The sequence below is a fragment of the Lissotriton helveticus genome, chromosome 2_1, assembly GCF_964261635.1.
Source record: "Lissotriton helveticus chromosome 2_1, aLisHel1.1, whole genome shotgun sequence".
Lineage (NCBI taxonomy): Eukaryota > Metazoa > Chordata > Amphibia > Caudata > Salamandridae > Lissotriton > Lissotriton helveticus.
Window position 1 is genome coordinate 1007863080 of NC_136059.1, and position 19917 is coordinate 1007882996.

Here is a 19917-nt window from a genome sequence, read left to right on the forward strand (position 1 = left end):
CAGTACATGGTTACATTGATTTGTAGACATTTCTGTTTCCTGTCGCACACACCCCACCCTCCACCACCACCACCACCACCACCCTCCCCGTGAACATGGGGGCCTGTTGGGAGTTGTAGTTTGGGCCTCTCACACACCCCACCCTCCACCACCACCACCACCACCACCCTCCCCGTGAACATGGGGGCCTGTTGGGAGTTGTAGTTTGGGCCTCTCACACACCCCACCCTCCACCACCACCACCACCACCACCCTCCCCGTGAACATGGGGGCCTGTTGGGAGTTGTAGTTTGGGCCTCTCACACACCCCACCCTCCACCACCACCACCACCACCCTCCCCGTGAACATGGGGGCCTGTTGGGAGTTGTAGTTTGGGCCTCTCACACACCCCACCCTCCACCACCACCACCACCACCACCCTCCCCGTGAACATGGGGGCCTGTTGGGAGTTGTAGTTTGGGCCTCTCACACACCCCACCCTCCACCACCACCACCACCACCACCCTCCCCGTGAACATGGGGGCCTGTTGGGAGTTGTAGTTTGGGCCTCTCACACACCCCACCCTCCACCACCACCACCACCACCACCCTCCCCGTGAACATGGGGGCCTGTTGGGAGTTGTAGTTTGGGCCTCTCACACACCCCACCCTCCACCACCACCACCACCACCACCACCCTCCCCGTGAACATGGGGGCCTGTTGGGAGTTGTAGTTTGGGCCTCTCACACACCCCACCCTCCACCACCACCACCACCACCACCCTCCCCGTGAACATGGGGGCCTGTTGGGAGTTGTAGTTTGGGCCTCTCACACACCCCACCCTCCACCACCACCACCACCACCACCCTCCCCTTGAACATGGGGGCCTGTTGGGAGTTGTAGTTTGGGCCTCTCACACACCCCACCCTCCACCACCACCACCACCCTCCCCGTGAACATGGGGGCCTGTTGGGAGTTGTAGTTTGGGCCTCTCACACACCCCACCCTCCACCACCACCACCACCACCACCCTCCCCGTGAACATGGGGGCCTGTTGGGAGTTGTAGTTTGGGCCTCTCACACACCCCACCCTCCACCACCACCACCACCACCCTCCCCGTGAACATGGGGGCCTGTTGGGAGCCATGGACATGTTAGTGTGTTGGTGTCCAACGTGCATGGGTTGGGGCGTGGGGGATGTTTCTTCTCAGTTGTGTGAGCCTGACCATGTCGTGCTGATCGTGGTGCTTGGTTTGTACTCACCAGTCTCTTCTCCTTCGTCAAGGCCGTCTAGGCTCTCTGGGTGTAGTATCACCAGCACCTTCTCCTCCCAATCGGTGTAGGGTATGGGCTCCGGGGGTGTGCCACCGCCAGTAAGATTGGCTCTGGCGTGGTTTTTCGCTCGGATGCCCTTGACCCTGGTCTTCAGGTCATGCCACCGCCTCTGAATGTCATGCTTCGTCCTCGGCACAGTCCCCGACGCATTCACCCGAGTGACGATCCTGTCCCACATGTGGTTCTTTTGCGCCACGGTCGTCTGCTGGACTTGGGCCCCGAAGATGTTGGGCTCCACACGGATTATTTCATCTACCATTACCCGCAACTCTGTCTCCGTGAATTTCGTTTTTTTTTTGGGTGCCATGGTGTGTGGTGCTCAGTGTGTGAGTTGAGTGAGTTGGGAGGTGCAGGTGTGTGGTGTGTGATGTGTAGGATTTGTGTGGTGGGTGTTTGTGTGGTGGGTGTGGTAGGGTGGTGGGTGGGTGTCTTCTATGTGATTTTATGTGAGTTAGCAGTGTCTCGAATGGCCCTCTTGCTGGCAGCAATGCTGTGATGCAAAGGATTGTGGTTGTGTGTGGGTGTCTTTTTGTAGTCGTGTCTCAATGGTTGTTGCGAGTCAGGTGGTAGGTGGGCGTGTTGACTTGTGTGCATTATTGGATAATTGGGACGTGTCATGGTGGCTTGTGCTTGGTGGGGGGGGGCCTTGTCAATGTTCGTATGTTTGCTTAGGACTTGCGGTGCACTTTCTGACATTTGTTAGGCGCTAGGGATGTTGTGCGTGTTGGCCTTCCGCAGTGATGCTGTGGTTCTCGTAGCATTGTTTCCGCCGCGGACGTGGATGGCTGTGAGTTCCGTGGTACGGGCGGATTTATCCTAATTGCGGCCACGGAGTATTCTCAGGTATGGCGGTACATGTTTTATTTTCCGCGGTCATTTCCGGCAGTGGTTGTTCATTGGACTCCGTCCGCCGCGGACGGACTTGGTTGTGTTCCGTCCACCGCGGACGGTGTTGGTTGTGATCCGTCCGCCGCGGTCGGAGTTTCGTGACATGAATATCCTAATCCCAACCGCGGTTTCTCCGCGGCGCAGCCGGGAGTAAAATTTCCCCCACCATGGCGGACAGTACCCATTTCCGTCCGCCATCCTAATCGGCCCCTTTGTGTTTTAGCATAGGGACCACTTTTATATCTACAACACAGACACCCTCTTTAATCATCATTTTTTAATCACTGTGCAGGGGTACAGCGATTTATGTTTTAGCATAGGGCCCACTTTTATATTTATAACACAGGCAGCACACTTCATGCTTGAGTACGGAACCCACTTTTATGTTTCAAAAAACAAAAGCTCTAAGTCTCGCAAATGCAAGGCCTATTTCATTGCAAATGCTCGCTCTTTTTACCTTTGCATGCTTCAAGATCTGCATAGACTTAAAGAGCACAATATATGTCTGTTCAATTCACAAAGGGCATTTGTAGGTGCATAATTCCACTGCACGCATATCTTTTGTGCAATGCTATTTTTTGCACAAGGAGAATGTTGGTTAGAGAGACTGTGTGGCCATTAGGGGCATAGATCTGTGGTGGTGTATGGAGTTTGACATCTCCCTAATAAATTGAATTTGGTGTATGTAGTTGGGTCCAGGGGCCTCCAGTTGGGTTAGAAGTGTTTTGATTGGGTTTCCACTTGGATTATCAGCTCTCATAGCACAGACACATGTCTCTATGAAACTTTGCAGAGCTGAAGTACACCCACTACTGTTCTGCCCTCTCACACAAAACATGTCAATAAAAAACAAAGGTCTGGATGGCTCTTATGTGGTGCAGAGAAACCTTTTAAATATGATACTATTTTCATCCATTTTGCCATTTAAATATTGATGATGGTTGGAAAATCTCTGTTACCCACCCCTAGCCTAACTGACTAAGCTATGCCCATGGTGGCCGCATTAGTGTTGTATCCTCATTACAGTAAAAGATGCATTCACGTATGTACATATATGCCCTGCATTCCTCTGTGACTGATCTAAGGAGGTGTAGGCCAGTAAAAGTACTTACCTAAGTAACCCAGTCAAAGGTGAATGCTGAAGGGATGCAGTTGTCTCATACTGCCTTCTGCACTGCACTGTTGTGTCATAAGAGCATAGTTGTACGATTTTCATGGACCACCCCTCTATTAGTGGTGGCAAAGGAAAACATGGATTTAAGAGGAAAGGTTCTTCAAGGTCTAATTTGATTTGGGTTCCAACACCATCCTTGGTGACAGGAGGTAGGCTTTTCAAAGTGCGCAAGGCAGACTTGTGACAGTGTCTTTCTGATTTGTTCCCATAGCATTTTCGATCTCTGTGATCTAGGAAGTCATTTTACTTTTTTCAGGTCTTATAGTATTCAGAAGCCTCTTGAATAAAGTAGATTTTATCAAATGCTTTTTGACACTGTTTGGGCTGTGAGGGCTCACTCAGTGAATCCAGTGCCCTCACCTATGTTACCTCTTGTATGCTATTGCACACAATAATACAGTACCAAGCAGGAAGGATTTCAGCTATCAATCTGTAATTATGTGGCTATTACATGTGTTTTTCTGTTTCTTTTATGCAGAGTTCAACTCTGAGCTGCCTAAAATATATTAGTAGTGACACAAGTGAAGATTTTCAGAAAGCTTTGTTGACACTAGCCAAGGTGAGCATGCCATGCCCAGATAATTATAAGTCAAACAAAGCCTTGTTCAAGTACAAGCTTCTTCATTGTTCCTTTTTAATCACTAATTTGGATGTTTGCTCACATGTATTTTCATTGCAAGTTAGTTAGTCTGTTTGATGGGTTGCATTTGGATATGATTGTCTTTGGACTGGTAATGTTTATTTAGTTACATGTGTTTTTTGAGTTTGCACATTTAAAAACAATTCATTTTGCAAATCTGAATTTAACGCAAAGTGATTGATCTTTTTCAGGGTATGAGAAGTGAAGATACTCATGTGAATGGTGAACTTGTGGACAGTAATGCAAGGGTAAGCATTCCATGTGCAAGTTCTTGGTGGTCTTTTTCTTCTAAAAACAATATGGTAGTCATCGTGTCTTTCTCATTTATTTAAACAGTTAAGAATGTCACTATCCGTAGCAGGATGTGTACTCTTGTCGGATGTCATTGTTTTACTGTTACATATATCAATAGACATACATTATTACCTGATCTCAATTTCCTAAAACAACATTTCACTCAGCCTATTCATTATACAGGCATATTGGCACTAGTACATTTACTCCCCCAATTGTCTCAAACATATTTTAAATTATTTGCACATCACCCTTTCAGAAAAGACCACATGCACTTTTGTTGTTTGAGTAATTGTTATCTTGAAATTACTCAAATGCTAACCTGTTTTAAAGTCACTCTGCATTTTATTTGTAGTTAAGGACTGAAAGACTACATTGTTTTAAAGTTAAAGATGGGTTACATTCCTGAATATCAACTGCAAAATATAGATACAAACATTTCATAGTAAACATATTTAAGGCCACTATATCAACTTTCGATAGTTATAAAGGCAAGTACGAAGATATTGACATCAAAACCATCATGTTTAAAATATATTAGATAGAAATATATAGATCCCAAAAATATAGATTAAAAAAGAGATGGTGACCTTAATATTAGAACAAACTCCAAAATATCTACAATATATGACAAATTAACTGCAATGCAATACACATTTACTCTATTATTTTAATTAGAAATATCTAACTTTTTGAAACAAACACATGTATCAAAAATAGATAAGCACATAAATATGCTGCAGTGTAATATATAGTTATGTGATATAAAATATCTTTATTTGGAAAATATATTTTAAAAATAAAAGCATGTATATTTATAATTAAATAATTAAAGTATATATAACAAAGGTTATTTTTTTTAAAACTATACAAATGGATACAAAATAGTTGTACATAAAATGTCCTATGAAAATAGATTTTTTTATTACAGTTTAAATGAGCACTCTATTTAAATGTAGTTTAAATCTAAATGTAGTAATTAGCGTTTGTTATAACACTGTTTATTAAAATCTAATATTTTCATAATTTTAAAGGCTTTATACATTCATTAAAACTTATAAATACATTTAATAGGTAGTCACCTGCAGAACTAAAAAAGAACTTAAAGGGTGTTATTTAACTTTACTTTACTTAAGCAAATATTAGAAAACTTTAGGATTCAGAGGGTCATATTTCCCAATTTAATAACAGTCTCACAAACATTGGGTAAAGAGCATAAAGAATGAGTGGCAGGATAGACATACTACTCTAACTTCAATTCCTCTTAAAATTCAAGAAACTGCATATGTTTTTTTAAGGGGGCGTGTCAGGCAGCCAGATTTAGTATTTTAACTTTAGTCCTCCTAATATTGGGAAAAGGGCATATATGTTGGATATTCAGCTTCATGTTCTGGTTCAATCCCCCTGAACACTGGGGCATATCCCAATATCGGGGATGCGGTGGGGAGTTAAATGTAACACCAGTCCTGCAAATATTAGAGAACGAGTGCACATATTTGTAGATGTCAGGTTTATATTCTACCTCCATTACCACTAACACTGGAGAAAGCAGATATATTTGGGGTGGTCATATTTGCTATTATAAATCAAGCCACACTAACATTCGGGAAAGTGCACATATTTGGGTGAAGCTTTTTTTTTCATTCTAACCCCCGTCCTATATTTAAGGGGTGCAATTTACTATTCTAATGCAAGTCCTACTAAGATTGGGAAAAGTGCATATATTTGTGTGTGCGGAGTTCAGAGTTACTCTTCTGCCTTACTTATGAAAGCGTTCATTGAATTTTGGGGTATGAGGTTTACTATTCTAGCTTACGTCCTAAAAACATGGTACAAAGTGTATATATTGTGGGCATGGCAGATTTACTATTCTAGCTTCAGTCCCAATAAAAACTGGAGGGTCTCCATATAATCGAGGTTGGGTTCGGATTTACTATTCTAACCCTTATCCCATTAACATTGAGGAGAGTATCAGAGGAGGCAGATTTATTATTTTGTTTCCAGTCTCACACACATTGGTGAAAGTGAGTGCATTAGGGAGGTTTGCTTTGGTATTTTATTTCCTCTCTGACTACTATTGCTGATCATACAAATATTATGGTGAGAGCTTTCATTTGTTGCCATAATTAAAAATAACATATTTTCAAAAAGTAATATATATTCAATTTTTCAACAAAATATTCTAGCAAATTCACAACTTTTTATAATTCAGTACACATTGAAATGATTGAGACATATTAATTAAACATAAAATGTCTGTGTTTTTTTAAAGTATTTTTTTCCAAATACTAAAATATTTTTTAAAAGATAAATAATCTACCTCAATTTAAAAAAATATTTTCAATGATTTAGTATAGCTACTAAATTAGATAATAATTAACTAGTGTTATAGTTATTAATTTCATGTTAATTAATATACAGTTGAAACAAAACAGCGACAACTCAATCCCCATTCAGCACAAAAATTGCAATGACACAAAACAATTATTAAAAATATTGAAAAAGTAATTGAACCTACCAATAAAATATATAAGGTTGCAATAAAATCTATAATTCTCTAAAATTGTAATTGTATGTATTAACTAATATTTAAAGTTAGAACACCACCCAAAATGTGAGGCCTCTGGGTGAAGGGGAGCCTGCTATGGGTTCCCAAAGTTGGTTTCTGACAGCCAATCCAAGTCAGAGAAACTGATTCGGAAAGTCTGTCTGAATCTGACATTGTAATGCGTCAGTTGAAAACGCAGCCCATAGAGCTATACAAGTCGGCTTCGACTGAATTTCTCTGAATGCTGTTCAGATGCGAATCGGAATCAAGTCGGAATGTAAGAATGGTTTCTGACTATCATAATTAGTTGGTCGGAAATTTTTCCGCTTCGGTCGGAAACAAGGATTGTGACACGACATTTGGACGAACCAAATGCCAGTTGGAGCCCTTCTGACCGACATTGTAATGAGGCTCTAAAAATGAGTTTTTTTGCAAAATGGATGAAACATAACTTTCCTACCAATACATTTGTAGTTTCCTTCAATAGTTTTACCCAACTTTTCCTTACCACACACTATATTGAGCCTACCTAAAAACGAGAGCTCCTATATAAATATATGTAGCATGATAAAATATCTGAAAGAATATTGCTTATTGTTGCTAGTGCATTCACATATGTATTACATAGCTATGCAAACTCCAAGGTGTGCCAATGTATTTCATTGACACCTTGAATGGAGGCCGCATAGTGGAGGCAGCACTAAACTCCTTTCTCCAAGGCCCTTCCATCCACACATGTGCCACCAATTGCAAGGTAGTGAAAAAGTGGAGATTCTGACAATAAGATGTCAGAATTTGCACTTCTACTACTGGCCAGTAAAGCAGCTTTTTTAATTTCAAATGTTTTTATTGAGTTGTAATATGGATAGAAATTATCATGGTGCATACTGCGAACAGGGCACATACCTAGTTACAATTGAGACATAAAAATAGACAATAGGCAACATATATGTCATATGATGTGTATGACAATTAGGTGAGGCATCATTGTAAGGCCATCAAAACTGCAGAGAGTCTATATCAATGGTGTGAATATCAAGATGACTTTTACATTCAATAATCAAAAAGTATTATATACAGCACAATATATTTGCGCCATAACATTGGAAACAGAGGAGGGGATTTTAAAAACTAAAGATAGAAAAAGCATAAAAAGAGACAGACAGAACTCTGGGAGGTCTACACAATGTATATGTTCAGTGATAAAGTTGGTGTGGCAGCTAGAGCAAACAGATGACAACACAATTTTTCTTTCGATGAGCAGGATAGTTATTACAGTTTCAGATCCAAGAGTATTTGGATTTTGAGGAATCTAACAAACTAAGCCTCGTTTTCTGTGGTAAGATGATATATCCCCCTTTTTTCATATGTATGTGGTAACAAGATTAAAAGATACTTAACTAAAAATGAGATGGGGAGAGTAATATAACAAAAGAGAAACAGACACTTGTTACACCTCTTGACCATTGGTAAAGAAGAGGATTTTTGGAGTAACCTCAAGAAACCCAATGCTGTTGTGTTTGCGCGGTATATCTGTTTCATCCGCCCCGCATTAGGGTTATCGGCAGTTATCATCGGGTACTCCAAAGTAGTGGTATTGCCCGCCTCAACCCGAGGCACCTCTGGTCTTTTGTGCAGTGTCCAGAGAAGTGAACAAAAGTGTGAAAAATAAATTCTCAAAAAAAGGAAGAAATGGTTAAAAGACTGGCAAATCACCCTAAACGACTTTTAATATTGGTGTGATTTCCAATTCAAGTTAAAATGATAGGTACTACTAAATAGATCGAGTTACTGGATCTTGCAGTGTTATATATGTGTCAGGAGAATAGAAATCCGCCTTGTGCTGACTCTGCCCCCAGAGTCAGCACAAGGCGGATTTCTAACCACACGCGGCTCTGGGCTCAGCAGCTGTAATACCCCGATGCAAGAAAGGGATCCTCTGGTTAAAGAAGCCAGAGGAGCTATTCTCCTGACACAAAATCAGGAATCAGTACCCGATGATAACTGCCGATAACCCTAATCACATCGTTTAGGGTGATTTGCCAGTCTTTTAACCATTTCTTCCTTTTTTTGAGAATTTATTTTTCACACTTTTGTTCACTTCTCTGGACACTGCACAAAAGACCAGAGGTGCCTCGGGTTGAGGCGGGCAATACCACTACTTTGGAGTACCCGATGATAACTGCCGATAACCCTAATGCGGGGCGGATGAAACAGATATACAGCATTGGGTTTCTTGAGGTTACTCCAAAAATCCTCTTCTTTACAAATGGTCAAGAGGTGTAACAAGTGTCTGTTTCTCTTTTGATTAACTATAAGCTTACCCAGGGGAACGAAACAGATGTCCCAATCCCTAATCCCTCCTCTTTGATTAATTACTACGAGAGTAATATAACACCACAGTCAACATTTGTATTGTTAGGTATATAAAACTCCTTCATTTTCAGAGAAGAGTCATGAGCAAAAGAATATCTATAATATACCATAACACATTGACCCACCAATGCACACCTTAATAGTTTGATGACAAATTAGGACCAGGTCAGCTAATCATGCCCATCAAACGATCATAGAGAAACTAAAGCCTGATGGCCAAAATAGTGAGAAAAATACACACAAATTGCTAGTATTAATGATCCATGTCTGAATGCTTAGGGCCTCAGTATTCATTTTTTTTTAGTTTAAACAGAATTATTAAAATAGATATAGAAAACATGGTACAGAAATATAATAAAGAGAATGGATATTAATCCCAAAGGTGACAGAGAATACAAATTAAAAAAACAATTGGTGAACAATGCAATACGTCATAAATTACAAGAATAAAACCAATATAAGAGGAAAACAAAGTCATGGTGTACCATAACACAACTTGCATTTTTGTTTTTTACTTTTTGAGTTTGAAAGACAGAACAAGGAGGGAAAAGAAATAAGGAAGAAAGAGAAAAAGGGGAAAAGAAAGAGAGAGAAGAGAAAATAAAATAAAATAAAAGAGTGAAAGAAGATAAAAAAGAAACAGATATCAGCAGTCACATGCTATAAACTGGTAAAGCTTTCCAATGACATTATAATACAAAAAACTCAATTATCAATAAACAATCCTGTAATAAGCTCATTATATAGAGGGATAAACAAAGCAATCATGGCGGTTGAACAACAAAGTTACTGTCCTTGGCATGTAGTGCGGAGGAAGAAATATAATTAGTGAGAGGAGACCAAAAGGCCTTTTTACAAATAAGCTGCTGAGAGGTGGTTACAAACGCTCTATCTAGCCTGTGATGATGACATTAAAGATTCCACCAGGCAGGGAAGAAGACTTTGGATGCATCTTTCCAACCTGAGGTTATAACCTGAAAGGCAATGGCAATAGCTAAATCTATAAATGAACCTAGTTTTCGAGAAACCAACCAGCGTATGGAGGAACTACCCAAAAATATAGAAGGGATATCAAAAGGGAAAGTTCTTGAACAAATAGAGGTAATAGTCTTGCATACTTTTGTCCAAACAATGAAAATATTAGGGCAAAAAAAAAGGAACGAAGATAGGTACCAGGAGTATTTGTACCAGACCAACAGTTAGATAGATTGAGCAGGACTACACTTAGAAACAGCTAATGAAGTCAAAAATAGTCTCTGATAAAAATAATAAAGTGTTTGAGTAGTGCTGGCATTACATGATATGTGGTGTATACGAGCCCAAATAGAGTCCCAAGTGTGTATAGAGAAAGTGTGTTTCCCATACAAGTTCAATCTTGCTTTTGGGACGAGTAGATAAAGAGAAAAAGAGGTATTTGTAAATGTGAGAAGCACGAACAGAAGGAGAAGAAGGTAACAGTTGAATAGAGGAATCAGGCAGAGAAAAAGAAATGTCAGAGGGAAGAGAGAGCTGCTTAGTTACAATCAGTCTCAAAGAATCAAACTTAGAAAGAGATGAAAAGGGTAAGTTGTATCTAGACTGAAAATCCTGGAAAGATAAAAGCTGCTTATTATTATGTAATAAGTGTTTAACCTGTATAACACCTTTTATACTCCAATCTTTCCAGAAAAGAGTACGGTTGGAAATGTTAATGGATTTATTATGCCAAATAGAGGAGTCAAAAAATAACTGAAGATGAGAATGTGAGTTGGTAAGAATCGGGTAAAGAGTAGATATGAGATATGAAATAGTAGGTGATTTAAAAGAACAGGGAGGATGAGCAAGGTTATCTAGCGAAGAGAAGGGAAATGGATAAATAATTGATTCCTCTAATTTATGCCATACTGATAAGGGAGTATCGTCTAATGAAGAAAAATAGGGCAAGGCTTGTCGAAGTAGAATAGAGGAATGATATTGGAGAAAGTTGGGAAAGTTAACCCCACCTCTATCTTTAGGAGCAGAGAGAAGAGAAAGAGAGATATAAGCTTTACGATTGGTCCAGAGGAATTTGCTCAATATACTATTAAGATGCTTAACATTTTTTAGAGGAAGCCGTATCGGTAACATAGAAAGGTAAAAATTAACTACCGGAAGCATCATCATCTTGGAGGTATCCACCAGGACTGAATTAAAGGGGACCATTTCTCCGACAAGGCAGAAATTTTAGATAAAACCTCATCCAGGTTCAATTGAACAGTTTTAGCAATTGACGCAGCGTATTTTCTCCCTAGACACGTAATGCAATTAGTATTCCATTTAAAGTCCATCCCTTCAAACATACTTCTAAGACAATATTTATTGAGCGGAAGAATCTCAGACTTAAAAAAATGTAACTTTTATCCCGAGATGGCAGCATATTTTATTTATTTATTTTGAAGGTTTTATATAGCGCTGACAACATCCTTGCAGAGATCAGAGCGCTTTACAATCAACGAGGCGAGTAATAGATAACAATGAAAGAGGGAACAATGAAATCACGAGTAGCATAACAAATCAAAAGGAAATTCTATGGAGGAAAGATCATGCATGACACGAACAGTTTGTGTACAGGGGAAAAAGCGTAGAGTACATGACAGGAGCATCATAGTTAATAAAGTCCTGGGCTGAAAAATTAGATTGGGATGTTTAGTTGGATCCTTAACACAGAGAGACAAAATAGCAAGGGAACTATTGAATCTCAGAAAAACCTAGCTTATAATCAGGTGAATTATGCCGTTAGAATTCCTTTAACTTCCTTTTTGAAAGAAATGGTAGAAGCATTCAGTCTGATTTCTGGTGGAAGAGTACTCCATATCCTTGGCGCCATGTCCAAAAAGGATCGTTTATATGTTTTCTTCTTTTTGAATCTTTGAGGTTTCAGTAGTAGGTTATCTGCACTCCTTGAGGACCTTGCCCCACCAGAGATTGTCAGTTTCTGTGCGAGGTTGCTGGGTGAGTTGTAGTGTAAGGCCTTATGTGTCATGCAGGCTATTTTAAGATGGATTCTTGCTTCCAGCGGGAGCCAGTTTAAGGATTTTAAGTCTGGGAAGATATGGGAGCTTCTTTTCGAGCCAGTGAAGATCAACAAAAGCGGGCAAAGATATAGAAGGCTCAAAATATATAACAGAATATCATCAGCGTAAGCAGTAACCTTTATTTCAATAGACTTATGAGTAAAACCGTGAAAGGTAGGAGAATTCTAGAGAGAATGAAGAAAAGGCTTAGGCTCAAGGGACAGAATAAAAATGAAAGGAGACAAGGGGCAACTTTTTTTTTTCAAAAACCTTTATTGAGGATTAGACACAGTAAAATTGCAGGAGTACACCGACAAAATAATATGCATTGTGATACGACATAAAAGAGCAAAGGCTACCACATACATGTACCGCAAAAAACAATATCAATTAAACAAATTGGGGAAACACCAAAACAATGAGGAGGAATCATCATAAAAGGAACCATGTGTGAAAATGAGGAGGAAACTCATTGACCTTCACCGGTGGCCGCCACGGGCAGAGTGCCGGCGGGGAGTGCGGGAGAGGTTGCCTGGTCCTGGGAAGTGTGACTCAGGATGTAGGAGATAAGCAGTCCCCAAATATCAAGTGGGTGGGATATGGTAGGCATTAGGTCCCAGACTTTGGACAGGAGAGTCTGGCAAGCAGCCTCCAGCCAAAGGGCCACCTTCGGCGCAGGCCTGTGACCCCAACAGATGGAGACCCTGCGCAGCACAAGGACGAGTAGCATAGCAATCAGTCAACGGGAGGCATCTGGACAGAATTTGACGTAGCCTAAGAGGCAAAGCAGAGGAGCAGGGTGGACTGGAGAGGAGGTGATCTCAGAAATAACAGCACAGACCTCAAGCCAGTATGCGGAGACCTTGGGACTTAGCTAGGCGAGGTTGGAGAAGTCAGCCACAGAGCAGCGCAGGCATCTGTCATTGGCAATGAATTCCATCTAGTACAATTGTGCAGGGGTCCTGTAGAGCCTGTGTAGATACTTAGGGGCCGATTATGATGGCGGACGGACCTGAGTCCGTCCGCCACCATAGAGTAGGAGGGAACCTCCGCATTGCCTGCGGAGTTCCCTCCTGTGCAATTAGGATGTGACCGCCACCCTGGCGGTCACATCCTTAACCTTTAACATTGCGCCGGGTGCAGCTTCAAGCTGCACCCGCCGCAATGTTAAAAATGCATGCACGGCATTTGCGTGTACAAAGCAGCAGGCACCACACGGTGCCTGCCGCTTTGTCCACGCAAATGCAGGGGGGTACCATAGGTACCCCCCATGTGCACCCCCCACCCCCTTCACCCAGGGGGCCCGCAACGGGCCCCCGAAGGTAAGCTCCGTATGCTTTTCCACGGCGGAAAAGCCGCCGTGGAAAAGCATACTTTGTACTCCATCCTAATATGAATGGCGGTGTCTGATAGACATCGCCAGCCATGTTAATGCTTTTCCGCCGCGGTCGGAAGGCGACCGCGGCGGAAAAACGGAGGACAGATAGTAAGACCCACCAGCCATCCTAATTTGGCGGTGGGTCTTTCAAGCCTCCGCGGCGGATTTCCCGCATCCTCCGGGCCGGCGGTGGCTTCCGCCGGCCCGGTGGATGCGGGAAATCCACCATCGTAATAGGCCCCTTAAAGTGGATAAGGCGCAGACAATAATTAGGGGAGAGGTGTTTAATCTGGGTACAGCAATACAGCCAATCGGCCTGGGAAATTTCGATTCCTAGGTTCTCCTCCCACACCAGGCGCGCCCTGTCAGTGGAGGTGGAAGAAGCCACCAGCGTGAAAGCGTAGATTTTGGTAACCAATTTCTTTGGGAGGGGGACGTGTAGAGAAGATTGAGTGTGGTCATCAAGGGGGAGGTAGGGGGAACGAGGGGTAAAGCTTTTTACAGACCGCCCGGAGCTGATAATAAGGCAAAGTGTCCATAGGGCCAGAGTCAACAGCAAGTGTATAGAATGTGTTCTCAGGGTAGAGATCGGACACAGTGGAAAGCCCAAGATGAGTGACATTCTTCACCATCCCTGAAGATTGAAGAGGAGGAAAAGCAGGTGTTGAGCGATGGGCATTGCAGCCGCAGAGAGCATGTCCGAACTTGAGATTTTCCGGAGCCCCTCCCAAGCCCAGCGCAGGGTCTCAACTGCATTGATCTCAGCGGAGTCCTCCCAGGGCTGATAGCAGAAATGTGGTGCAAGACTTGTGTGAAGAAATCAGGGTCATCACAGTTGGGCCCATACAGGACAGCTAGTATCAGGGGCTGGACGTGAAGAGTACCGTGAAGAAGTACGAAGCGTCCCCCAGAGTCGACAACCACCTGTGAAGTCTGCCAAGGGAGCCCCTTACGGAACAGGATGGACACCCAGAGAGTGATTAGAGTAGTAAGAGGAGTGAAATACATCCCAGTGTCGAGAGAGAAGCCTAGAGGACGTGGCGGGCATGAGATGGGTTTCCTGCAGGAAACAAATGTCCACCCTATGATGAATAAGGTAGGCGTGGACCAGTCATACCTTGCGTTGGTCGTTAAGCCCCTAGACATTCCAGGTCCAAAGGACAGTGTCTGTCATAGTGCTGTGTCAGGAAGAAGGGTGATAAACAAGTCGATAGGAGAGAAAAACGGTACGTGGCGATGCAAGTGATGCTTTATAGAATGGGGCGTCATTACGCCACAACCAAACGCACTGCGAAAGATGCCGAAATGTCATTAATTCCTCATAAACCACATTTTCCTTGCTTCATCCATTCTTTTACTCCTCTGTTTCTATCTTAAATGTTGGTCCTCACAAGATCTCATGCAAGTGATGCTCCCACAAATAGTGCAAGAATAAGGTCGGTGCAATAAGCATGGGGGCACAAAGTGATGACATAACCCAAAATGAAACAGAGCCCCACATGAGGGCACCAGTACAATCTTTGCGGTGCCCTCAACTGGGAGGCGAACATTGAAGGTGCATGGAGGAGCATAACAATGAGCCCATTAGGTGCATAAAACTGACATACAAAATAAAAATGGCGTGTCATGAATGAGCCAAAGACATGAAGCAGTGCAAGTTGTAATCAAATATTAGTGCACAGCCATTCAATCATTGTCACTAAGGTGGTCAGCTGCAGTGGCCGAAGAGTAAGCAGGTGAAGAGCAATGCGACCTGTCAAGTTTCTTAGCAAAGGCAAGGGCGTCTTTAGGATCTGGGAAGACGAGCGTTTTAGAACCCTGCCAGACCCGCAGCTTGCAGTCAGTGAGTAGGAAACTCCATGCTTTTGGAGATCCACTTTGCCAGGAGGAATTTGCGGCGAGCCACCTGGACAGCGATGGTGTAATCAGGATAGAACGAGAGAGAGTTGCCTTGAAGACGGATTTCGCCCTTCTCTCTGGCCGCCTGGAGGTTGGCATCACGGTCTCTAAAGTTCAGGATTTTGGCGATGATGGGGCGAGCCAGCAGACCAGGGCCTTTATGAGGGCCGAGGGAGCGGTGCGCCCGCTCAACAATAAAGACGGAGGAGAGAACATCACCAAGGAGTTCCCTGATGAGCTGTTCCACAAAGTCCTCCATTCAGGAGATTTTGGTGTATTTAGGTACTCCTGTGATGCTGAGGTTGCTCCTCCGGCGGGAGCGCACCTCCAAATCTTCATTTTTATTCCGAATGAGGTCAAGTCCTTTGTCCATCTGTAACAGTGTTTGGTGATCTTGAGTGGTGGCATCATCGGCATCAGAGACCCTGGATTCAACATGCAGAAGATGAGCATCTCGAGAGTCAACTCGAGCCTTGACTGAGTCCAGACGGGTGGACAGCTGATCAAGCTGGGCCGCAATACCTGTGACCGTGGACTTGACGTTGAGCATATTGCCTTTAGATCATCTTCACGTGCGGGGGTGCCTCTGTGATGGCAGCGGAGTCGCCACCATACGAGCTTGCCCCATCCTGATGCGTCGGTCGACGCTGGCCGAAGGTGATCTTGGGCTGCTTAGGGTCAGTTCTCCCCATGGCCGGCAAAAGCAGGTAGAAGGCACTGCCAGAGAGTAAGGGGAGGCAACAGCCAAAGGAGAAGGCGACAGAAACTGCAACAGGTGAGCCACAGATAAACAGCAGCTAGGCCAACTGCAAGGGTGATGACAAGGTCTCAAGAAGCGACCCCAATACAGGCGGAGAGGAGTGGATAATCACTGAGGGCCGCAGGAGCAACGAGGAGGTGGCAGGACATGACGCAGGGTGTGCACACCAGGCAGGCAGAATGGTAGAATGGCGTGGGCAGACACCGCAGCCGCAGCTGAGTCCCAAGGAGGTCGCGCCACTCCAAGTTATTTGACATAGCAAATGCCCAGAGAGTGCAGGGGGCCCAGTTGAAGGCTGCAGTAGAGGCAGTGCAATGCCACGCGAGGTCGGCCAAGGCGCGGTGGGAGTGCAAGAGCTAGGCAGCGCCAAATGCAGCGGGCCACAGGTATAGTCCTCAGGGTGCTGCCAGCGTGGTCTGATGGCGAGGGGCGATGTCGCGGGGTGCCAGGGGGAGCTGGCAGCCCCCAGCATGGGGCCAACGTCACAGGCCAGGCGGCTGAGGAATGGGGAGGGATATCCCAGCAGAAGGCCTTGCTGTGCAGAACGTGCACCTCCGGTTCCGTCACAGAAGCCCTCGCAGAGAAAATAAGTGCCGTGGGGGAACAGGGCCGGATGTCTAGAGGTGCCAGAAACCGCTGAGGCTGGGCGGTGTGCAGGAGAATGCCAAGGTTGAGGCCAGCTATCCAGGGGCTGAGGGTCCCATGCAGGAGGATGTGCCAGCCGGTGCAGGGCAAGCTATGATGTTAGAGCAACCACAAGGCACACCACAGGATGAGGATCCACAGGCCGGTGGATGCGGCGAGTTGGGCCCAGGACCAGACAGCACCATTAGAGCTGGAGCCGATGCGGCCACAATGGGGCCTGGGCGGTGTGACGGTGTGGCAGAAAGCAGTTTGGAGGTGGCCACAAGGAGGATCGAGGGCACCAGGCAATCTAAGCAGCCCTGTGGGGGGAGCCAGGAGGAAGCGCCAGTCTGGAGTCAAGCGTGGCAGGGAGCTTGCTGCCCCTGTCACCTGACCCATGCACAAAGGGCTGTCGCAGCGGGTGCCAGAGTTTGAGGGAAATGGTGCCCACGCTGCGGGAAGGCCCGGGCGGTGCAGCATACGGGCCCCCAATCCCGCCACGAATTACCCCAGTGGCAGCAGCACTCACCAGGCACAGCAATCCAGGGTCTCCCGCATACCTCCAGTCGACCCACAGGCAAAAGGGGCAGAATCAACAGAAAGGTAAGAGGGCTGGGCCTTGCCAACAGCAGGGCCCAGGCCCAGCACATTGATCGGGCGGCAGATCTTGGCTCCCATGTGTCGCCGGGGGCCATAAGCTGCACACAGTGACACCCCAGGACGAGATGCGTCAGAAAAGCAGGATACCGGGCAGATTTACGGCAATTATCTGCAGGATTCTTTCAGATGTTTGGCTTGGCTGGCAGAGCCCACTTAAAGTGTGGCCATCTTGTAGCTGGCTAAGCCACGTCCCCGACAAGGGGCAACCTTGACGCGTACCTCATTGGAGAGTAAAATATTGAGACTGAAAGCTATTAACAAAAACCGAAGTAGTAGGTGAGGAATACAGCAAACTAATAAGCGATAGAACAGTAGGACCAAATCCATGCCACTTAAGGGCATGCATCATAAATAGCCAGTGAACACGGTCAAAAGCTTTTTTTGCTTCCAAGGCGATAGCTGCCAACGCGGTAGAGCTTTTGGAAGCAAGATGTATGTTGTTCAAAAAGGTTCTGGAATCATCCGCAATCGTTGTTCCTTTGACAAAACCTGTTTTCTCATAGCCAATTAAATCAGGAATTACCTTATTGATACGAAGGAGGAGGACCTTAGCGCAAATCTTACAGTCTAAATTAATTAAAGAAATAGGGTGATAATTAGCACAAGAACAAGGGACTTTGCCTTTCTTAGGAATGAGAGAGATCATGGCTTCAAGAAAGGATCTGGAGCTTCCTTAGAAGACAAAAAGTATTGGAATAACGATAAAAGGTGAGGAAGCAAAAATTGGGAAAAACAGGAATAAAATTCGGCAGCGAAGCCGTCTGGACCAGGAGATTTGTCCTTAACAAGTAAGGCTAGGGCAGACTTGATTTAAGAGAGGGAGAGGTCCTCTTCTAATATTGAACAATCGGGAAGCCCGTAGGAACGCGGGTGGAGTGATTCAAAGAAAGAATCCAACGCCGCTATATAAGGGGAGGATTCTGGAGAATATAGCGTCTTGTAAAAATACGTAAAACAACGTAATATTTCGTCATCCTTGAAATGATCCATACCACTAGTGTCGGTAATTTTGACAATCTTAGAACGTTGGGGTTTAACTTTTAAATAGTTTGCTAATAGCTTGCCAGCTTTGTTACGACCACCATAGAATTTAGAGTTAATCTTAAGTAGGGTGCCAGAGGGCTCCTTAGTCAATTTTTTTTATTAAAGGACAGCTTAGCTTGAATTAGCTTTTTTAAGTTATCCTCATTATTGGACGTGAAGTGGGCATGTTCTAGATGCTTAATAGAGGCTAATAGAGAAGCAGAATTGTTACTACATTGCTTCTTTTTAGTCGCAACATAGTCAATAATAAAACCTCTGGCCGTAGCCTTAAAGTGGATAAAGGAATATCCGGAGAGGCGTTCCTTAGGAAGAACTCTGGCAAGAACTCTTTAAAATGTTCCAGCAATTTATGGTCCTTGAGTAAGTAATTATTAAAGCGCCATCTACGTGACTTGGGGGATTCCGAGGGGAGATCAAGGTTGATCAAAACTGGAGCTCGATCAGAAATAAGAATGGACCCAATATCTGCATGAATTAAATTAGAAAGGAGAGGAGGGTTTAGGGCCTCATTATGATGTCAGTCTGAAAGGCTGCGGACAGCATTTGGTTTCCCGAATCTGTGTCGAAACCAGCGTTTCCGACCGACTCAGAAACAGTAGGGAAAGGGTTGGATAGCGTAGGGGTAAAAACTTACTATTCCCACTTCAGTGAGTGCAAAAGTAAGGAAAGCGTTGGATAGCGTGGGGGTAAAAATTACTATTCCCACTCCAATGAGTGCAACAGTAGGGAAAGCGTTGGATAGCATAGGGGTTAAATTTACTATTCCCACTCTAGTGAGCTTAACAGTAGAGAAAGTAAATATTTAATATAATAATAAATATAAAATAAATATCAATACCAATAAAAAAATAATTAAAAGTAAATACCAATTTAATACAATATAATAATTAATCAATTTAAAATAAATATTAATGATTAAAATTCATTAACTATAAATACAAACTAATTACCAATTAAAAAGTAATTAACAATGTATTCAAAATAAATACCAATAAATTAATTAATATATATAATTAATTATAATTAAATTACTTTCCACCCTATTCCCCTATAAACCCACAACCTGCTACAGAAAATAAATTAATATTATTCACATAATTATCAATTAATACAAATTAATTACCAATTAAGAATTAATTAATTACCAATTAAAAATTAATTAACTATGTATTCAAAATAAATACCAATAAATAAATTAACGTATGTAATTAATTATAATTAAATTACTTCCCACCCTATTCCCCTATAATTCCACAACTCGCTACAGAAAATAAATTAATATAA

At 43.4% G+C, this 19917-nt stretch overlaps 1 pseudogene; it reads left to right on the forward strand.

The window, feature by feature from the left end:
• LOC144820194 (annexin A1-like) overlaps positions 1-19917 on the forward strand; it is a 159294-nt pseudogene that overhangs the window by 41281 nt on the left and 98096 nt on the right.